Source organism: Amblyomma maculatum, chromosome 10 (genome assembly GCF_055883805.1).
Source record: "Amblyomma maculatum isolate TAMU_Amacu chromosome 10, ASM5588380v1, whole genome shotgun sequence".
NCBI lineage: Eukaryota > Metazoa > Arthropoda > Arachnida > Ixodida > Ixodidae > Amblyomma > Amblyomma maculatum.
The window spans coordinates 179,024,017-179,032,171 of NC_139353.1; the positions used below are offsets into that span (position 1 = coordinate 179,024,017).

General features: G+C 46.5%; 1 pseudogene across 1 annotated transcript; it reads right to left on the minus strand.

The window, feature by feature from the left end:
* Positions 1-770: 770 nt before the first annotated feature.
* On the minus strand, positions 771-3,335 carry LOC146178028 (uncharacterized; annotated as a pseudogene). Its single transcript, XR_014701421.1, has 4 exons — positions 2,488-3,335; positions 2,279-2,414; positions 1,893-2,135; positions 771-1,228 (listed from the first exon to the last, which is right to left on the minus strand). The product of XR_014701421.1 is annotated as an uncharacterized LOC146178028 (transcript).
* Positions 3,336-8,155: the final 4,820 nt, after the last annotated feature.

The following is an 8,155-nucleotide window of genomic DNA, read 5'->3' on the forward strand; positions in this document are numbered from 1 at the left end:
GGGACAGCCGCGCGCGGAGCGCTGCGCCTGGCTGCGCTTTGAGCGAGGTGTCGGTACGGTCGGAGCTTACTGTTTTAAGGATTTAAGAGCTCCGTTTCACACAATTTTGAAACATGAATTCCTATATACTGTCATGTCTAGTGTGAACATGTCAGCACTACCGCGTTTTCTTCGCAAGGATGTATATACTGGCGTGTACACCAAAAACTTATTGTGACGGTAGTTCAAAGCCGCTCGATAGTTCGCGCTTTACCGTGATGTGCATTCGGGTCAAATTGGTTGTCAGATGAAAATTTCACTCGTCTGTCAGCAATTGGAAGCTGTACAGCGGCCAAGGTAGCACAATGCATTATCCTTTACATCACAATGTCGCGAATTCCTTGCGTGTCATTTTCACACCGTTTACTCATTCTTGCATAAAATGCGTATACAAAAGATTGATGTCAACCTCTTCTATGCTGCCAGCGCAATCCAATAACAAAATGTGATCCTACTGTGACTGGGCGACTGTACTCTACTGTGCAACTTACAGAGCTATAGCATTAAACAATTTCTAGTCTCAAGATTGCGCATCAAGTCTTCCAGTTTAAAACTAGCTTACCCGCGATCAGAAAAATTGCTTAATGCTTCGCTGATATTCAGCACATTTCCGTGGAACATCAAGGTTGTAAACTGTTGTAATTTAGAAAAACAAATACATTTAGTATAGTGAAGTTGTGAATTTTTCTAAGCGCAACTGGAGCCGAGGAAACCACAAACTGCTTCAGCAAGACTAGATACATTTATTGCACAGTTACACAAAAAGAGGAAGAAGACGTTCACAAACGGAGAACCTTCCTGGAGAGAGGTTTATGGCATAACCTTAAAAGTCGCTCCACTGTTGCGTTGAGATTCCCGGCCCAGTTCGCTATCAGTGGGCGCAGCAACTTAGGAATATCTTGCAAAGCTCCTCAGTGTGGGCACGGTTGTTTTTTTCGCAGATTAGCTGCGGGTACTGTGTAAAGTGCGGAAGCAATACTGAAATGAACAGTTCACACAGCTTGCTGCTTCGCCGGACCTCTTGAGACTTCATTATCCTGTTAATGAAGACGCACGTAAGCTGACAAAGCTTGATTGCTTCCATTTTGGGGTATACCAAGCCTCCGTTGTCCATGTTTTTCATTAGTCCGTAAACAGGGTCTGTTGGCTCTGGTTCCTGCAACAGGGTCTTGCACGACTCGCACGTCACCTGAAAACCATCAGAAAATATCACATAAACCAACAACTTGGTATAGTGGTAGACAAATTTGGAGCTTTCTCCCCTTACGGATCCTCGTTAGCATACATGCACTTGCTACCCGCTTATTAAACACATCCCTTAATTACCGCCTCTATCCCTCTCATACATACTCTTTAGCTATACAGTCGGAGGCAACCACATTATGTGAAATATACCACCCGACACAGATATAAAGCCCCGCTTTAACCAACTCATACGAACGTCCCTGTGTAGTCTCGGTGTAGCGTGCCTGACTCATGATCCAAGGATCCCGGTTTCCATTCCCATCTCACCCTCTCATCTTAATGAAGCTGCAGAGTTCGCAGCTCCTGCCAACTTTATCATGTCATGTGGTCTCGTTGCACCACACATCCCGCCGAACAATCAGGGTCCGGCCACATCACCTGTAAAAAACCTCCTGCCACAGACATTCTCACGGCGTTTTGATGACAAGGCGGTCACCATTGTTTCTGCGGAATGGGGCTTTTAACGCTATCGCATTGGCTCCTACTCAGACAATCTCAAGAGTATAAACAAATATTGCATGCACAGGTTTCTTTGCTTCCAAGGCCGTTCAGACAAGAGGAAATTTTATAACAATGTGTGTGTTTATGTAAAAAAAAACAGTTCATACCTTTTCCTGACATGTTCTCGCAACATAACCAGCGAGGAACGCTACTGGTGCCACCTCAAAGTGTTCCTCTGCTTCAGAACACAGCGTTAAAAATCCGAGTTCACTGGTCAGCTCCCTGGTAGCAAATTCAATGGCAGTTGGCAGGGCATATGTTTCAGCATCTGGACTTGTTGCCCTCAGCGCTGCTTTCATTTCAGAAGAAGTGGGTGCATTGCCACTTCTCGCTGCTTGAAGGATGCCAACCTGAAAAAAAAAGAAAAAAAAAAGAGGAATGTGACCTTGCATATTGTACCAGCGAAAGACACGGGGACACAAGAACTGGCCCAAGTGATCACCATGTTAACGTGACCTTGATGAGCACACTTTGGAATATTTTTAAGCAGTACCTTTAGCAGTTTCTCCGCTGTCAAAAGTGCAGTTCTGGCATCCACCCGGTCGTTGCCGCCGTTGAACTGCCGAAGACAGCTAAACAGCGATTACACAGGGTCACTGTTTAGCCCGCGTGTTAAGACATAGTGGAAGCTGCAATTATGAAATTCATTTGAGTAACCTGTTGCAAACAACGTAAAACTGAGCCGAGAAAAAAAGAACCTACTTTAGGTGGTCAAGAAGATATTCAATCAGTGTCACTGTTGACCGTGTTGTCAGGAGTGTGGCTTCGTAGGTCTCTTTTGTGATTCGCCTCGACCGCCCAGCATTCATTTGGAGGTCTTCCAAGTAACAGATGAAATCTAGCTCCAGCCAGGAGAGTCGTTCATCATCTGTTAAAAAGAATGCTTTCTCATGCGTCCCGCTTGCCTTCACTGCACCGATATCATGTAGGTCATACCATTTCGCAACCATTCGCATGAAATATATTGTAGCCGAGCTGTCTTTAAAGTGGCATGCTTCAGGATGACATTCCGGGTTCTCTTGAAGAAATTGTAGCGTTGCTATTACTGCCGGAGAAAAGATTTGAGTGGCTCTGCAAACTTTCATTTTCTCCAGGTTGTTTGGTTCAACGTGTGCACGAGTAAGGAACCTGACTGGCTTAACCAGTAGCTGTGACTGAATTTCGAAGAGCTCTCTGTCATTCTCTGTGAAATGTAAGGAACATACCAGAGACCTGTCGCTAGGCGCCCACTTGCTACTTTTTCCCGCTTGTCCTTGGCGGGAGATATTCTTGAGCCACGCTTCCCTACGCTGGAGGTCGCGTGGGAACTCATGATACCTCACGGTAGGGTCTTTTCTCGCGTTTGTGTCGCAGAGCGGCACACAGCGGTTTCGCGGCATTGCGCCGCACGCGTGAGACGGACCACCGCACGTGCGCACAGCAAATAGCACGAAGCGAGCCCAGCACACAACGCAAACGCGTCCCGTCTAGACGTAAACGAGCTCACACACGCGCACACAATAAAACTTGAGTTGATTACGCCGACCTGAGGCGAACGCGTCCAGAGACGAACAAAACCGCGCGCCCCGAGCCCGCAATCCCGACGGTGACGTGACCCTGAACAGTGGCGCCCTCAGCAGAAACAGCGGGCGCAACTGTAAACTCCCCAAGGACACGCTCGCCCATTGACGGCGGCGCGATGCAGCAGGCCGCACCTGCGCTTCCATCGAGCGGCCGTGCCAGTACAGACGTCGAAAGACAAAAGCTCCGGAGCATCACAACACACCCCCCACTCCTGCTGTACAAGAACACCCCCTTCCCACCCAATGCATACTCCATATTCCCACTGTACAGGATCATCGCCCTGCGGTTACGTGACGTTAAGTGACAGATATGTTGGTTGTGTTTCAAGTAGCATGCTGTCACTGGGAGTCGAATTTTCGAAAAACCGGTATAAATATTGGGCAGTAATGGTGCTTCATCGTGCGCTACCTGATGCGAGATTTGATGCAATCTACTGGACTAGCTTTCATACAATAGTCACCAATAGCATATTAGCTTATTTGTTAGCAAACTATTCTATTAAACGGCTACCCAGTATCTTCCACCCAAGCAAAACCCACTGACTGGTATACAACGAACATTGAATTACTCTCACTGGCTATCCAATACTTGCAACCAAGCGTACACATTGCCTTTTAGGAACTGCTATTCAGCTATAACTCGCTGGCACATGTAAGAGACCAAATACAGAGGCTTTTTGCGAAAGCAAAGAAGACGACGATTACGAGGACAAACGAAGGATTAAGAAGGTGAGGTAGTCAGTGACATGGCAAGCGCTGATTGGTGAACAGAAGACGATGAAGACGACGATACGGCTGCCGTGTATCAACGCGGAGGTTATAAAAAGGCGCGATATGGGGAGGCAACGGGGTGAAGCCAGAGAAGTGGAGACTCCAGGAGGTGAGGGACGCCTTGGCTGACAGTGAGCAACGCCGACTGCTGCACCGGTGTCCTCATGTTCTACGGTACTGCAGCATAGACTCCCTGCTGTTCTCGAACTGGTTTCGGGGTTTGAGTGACTACTCAGCCACCTGCTACGTCCAGGGCCCCTCCAAAGCTCGTACCACCGTCCACCTGCATCGCCCAGGAAGTTCACCTCAAAGCCGCCGCGAACGCCAACGTTGCTTCAGCCCATGCTTCAACGGGGGTCGTCTATTGCGGCCAATAACACAATCTCATTGCAAGCCGAACGCCACCTCGACGCTGGCGTCATTGCCTAGACCCACAAAACGCGTCGCCCGCTTCGAACTTAAGCTCGAACGCTATTTCTTAGTGTGAAAGTGAATCAACTGTCTCTTAGTGTGAAGCGTCGTGTCCATCATTAGTCTTTGTAAGTTTAGTTTTTTGATTAATTTTGTTCGCGACTTAGCATCTGTGTGTGTGTGTCTGTGTTAAATGATCGTCCGTGTAGGTACGGCTGGCATGTAGTTTATGCTTTCGGCCTAAGCGTTTTCCAGAGATCCGTGACAAAGAAACAAGTGACGAGCCTGCCAGGATTCATTTCCTTGTTTATTTTCTATTTGTATCGGATCTTTCGGATTTCTCGACGGCAGACAGTATGGACTTGGTGAAGGCAGTATAGGTGGCTCTCAAGCTAGGGCTAAGCAAAGAGGAGGCGATGAGTCTATGAGCAAGAGCACAGGCACGTGAGGAGGCGCGTGAAGCAGCGCGTGAAGCCGAGGAACGCGAGGCAAGAAGAATAGTGTGTGAAGCAAAGGAAGCAGAGGAACGCGACTTTAGAAAAGTAGCGCGTGAGAAGGAACAAATGAGGGAAGCAGATGAACTTGAAATAAGAATTGAACGAGCGAAGGAGTTTTGCTGTGGAAACTGCAGCAATTGATCGGAGAGAACGAGGGGAGCGCGGATGACTATCAGGGCTCCGAGGTAGGAATAGGAGCGCCTAGATCAACCACAGTATATCCGAGGAAGCTGATCGCTGACAAAAGATAACTTGGGCTCATAGCTGCAACAATTTGAGCGGATAGCTTTAGGACAAGGTTGGGAGCGCTGTGAATGGCAACTGTGTTGAGCTTTTGCTTAGTCGTGGAAGCGCTGAATGTATTTAGTAGGATGCCTGCGTCTGATTCCATAGATTATGATACCGTTAGGAAGGCACTTCTCCAAAGATTCAGGCTAACTGCAGAGGATTTTCGCGAGATTCCGCAGCGCGAAACCTGAGGATTCTGCAACCGGTAAGCAGTTTGCTTGTCGGCTAGTCAATTATTTCGACAGGTGGCTTGAGACGTCGAACACAGAGAAGAGGTTTGAAGACGTGCGTGACAAACTAGTGACAGAGCAGTTCCTAGCATGCTGCAGTCCAAACCCAGCGGTATTCCTGAAAGAAAGAAATTTGTGTTCATTAGAAGAGATTGCCGAGAATGCATACCAATTTCTCGAAGCTCAATGTCTCAGGAATATGAGTAAAAGGACGGAAGAAAATCAAAAGGTTTCAGAAAACGGTGTCCAGATTAATCAAGAAGTCCTTTCGGCCAAGCATCAAAAGCGACGTTAAATGCTTGTTTAGGTCGTGCGACGTTTGCAAACGCACAATCTTAAAGGGCAGAGTTAGTCCCGTACCATGGGGCAAGATACCAAGTATCGGCTGACCGTTTCAAAGAGTGGCTATTGACATTGTGGGAGCGATTTCTTTGAGATCTACTGAAGGCGCAGATTTCACAAGTACAGCTGATCAGGCTTAGCTAGATTTGAGCTATGTTTTTTTTGTGTGCTTGTTTTTCGGTTTGTTGATGTGTGTTTATACAATGAAATGTGCTGTGCGCGTTAGTATATTTATTAAGGACACCGTACGGACAGCGACCGTGTTGTGATAGTGTTCTATGAAAATAATTTTGGTGTGTTGTGTCAGTGGTGTGCTTCGGGCAGAAACTGTAAGCAGTTTTCAAAGGAAACCTACGTAAAACAATTTGCAAGTATTCACGGAATCGCTCCCGTTTGAAACAAGTGCAAATTTTTACTAAACATTGTAGAGGGGTTGGTGTCTGCGAAGGTAAATATGTTAGAGAAGTAAACCAAATTCCCAATGGCGTAATAAATACTTCGAACCTGGGCCGGCTTGCACGATAAAGTCCGAGCTAAGTCCAGACTTAAATGGTGTCTTTAGAAAGACCAAGCTTATTTAAGACAGCTCGTGTTCCGAACGTCGAACGCTTCGGGTTCATGTTCACTAGAGTGGCTTCCCAGAACGGCCTCAGCAACCACTCGGGGCATTTTTCCTCGTAACACAATGTTATGCCGCAAAAAGCAATGGCACGGATTTTACACAACGCAAAATTGACGGAATGTGTACTTCTTAAAGCAGGGATAGTGCCAGCGCATCCCTGTATTTCCCTAATTTCTCTACTTAAACACCTGACGTCCTTGTGTCTTAACCAAAACAGCACTAGAGTCGTAATCATACAAGCGACTTATTCAAGTCAGGACTGAAGCCCAGTCTTTACTCCAGTCTTAAGCCGCCATGCTAGCGGCCTATTCTTTAGACTCCAGTTAAGTCTGGACTTAGCTAAGACAGTCTTAAGATTGTTTTGTGCAAGCGGGCCCTGGTCTTCTCTAAAAGCGCTGAAAATATGCCAAGCGAATGCACTCGCATGCAGTTACTAACATATGGATCGGCCTTAGCTGGCTAGCTGTCACGGTGAAATATAATTAGTGCAGTTATCTGAAGTAAAGCGCCTTCTGTCCGGTTCTCAACTGTTCGTGACAACGTTCACTGGAAATTTCATCGCGGACAACTGAGCAATGCAGCAGCTTGTATACAGGTACTTGCTGTATTCCTGATTAAGGAAATGAAAAGCAAAAACGATGACGACTTGGTACTGCGAGGTAGAAAATTTCCATGTTTTCTTTTTTTTTTTTTTTCAAATCACGGCGACCTTTAAAGCACGAAAAAATTCGCGTATGTCTAAGCGTAGGCATACAAAATAGCAAGAAATAGAAAATATGCGATGAGATAAAAGATGAAGAGCTAATAGCATCAGTAAAAAAAATAAAAAGCAAGCAATGACCGACATTGAAACATGTACGGATATGTAGGAATATAGTACAGCCCAGTTAATAGCACACACTCTGCAGCCTGCCCTTTCACCGATTTTGTACTGCAACGTAAAGTCGCAATCCCTCATCTCATAGTTCGTGTCACTCAAAATCTGGACACTCTTCCGATCCTGAACTTCACCTTAATCGCCATAGGTTGTCCCCGTAAGTATTGCACTTGCTGAACTGTCCTCTTTGAGCGAATGCAGTCTCTGTTCTCACTCAGGATTCCCAGTATGATGTTCCTTGTATCCCTGCACAGGTCAACTCCAGTTTTGGTATTATATGTGAGATGATGGTGGTAGATCTATCACATGATCTCGCACAAGATCTGCACAAGTTTCTGATTACTACAGCCACATCTTCGACATTGGTTGCCGTCCGCGAAATCACACAACACGAATTACGCTCCATATAGACACCGGTTACGCCACTTTTGTGCATTAGCGCCTACACTATGGCTCCCGTTCAGAGCGTCAGGTTATATAAACCGAGGCCGATAAGATACTGGCTAACGACATCATTGAGCCTTCGAGTAGCCCATGGGCATCTCCCGTGGAGCTCGTTGAAAACAAAAGACAACCGATAACGTTCTCGCTTTGATAACCGCCGCCTCAATAAGATAACCAAGAAAGGTGTTTATTCCCTCTCTTTAATAGATGATGCCCTCGACTACTTACACGAAGGCAAGTACATCTTATCGATTGATATCCGTTCAGGCTACTGGAGATAACATTCGACGAAGGCGACTGAGAGATAACAGCGTTCATAACACCTA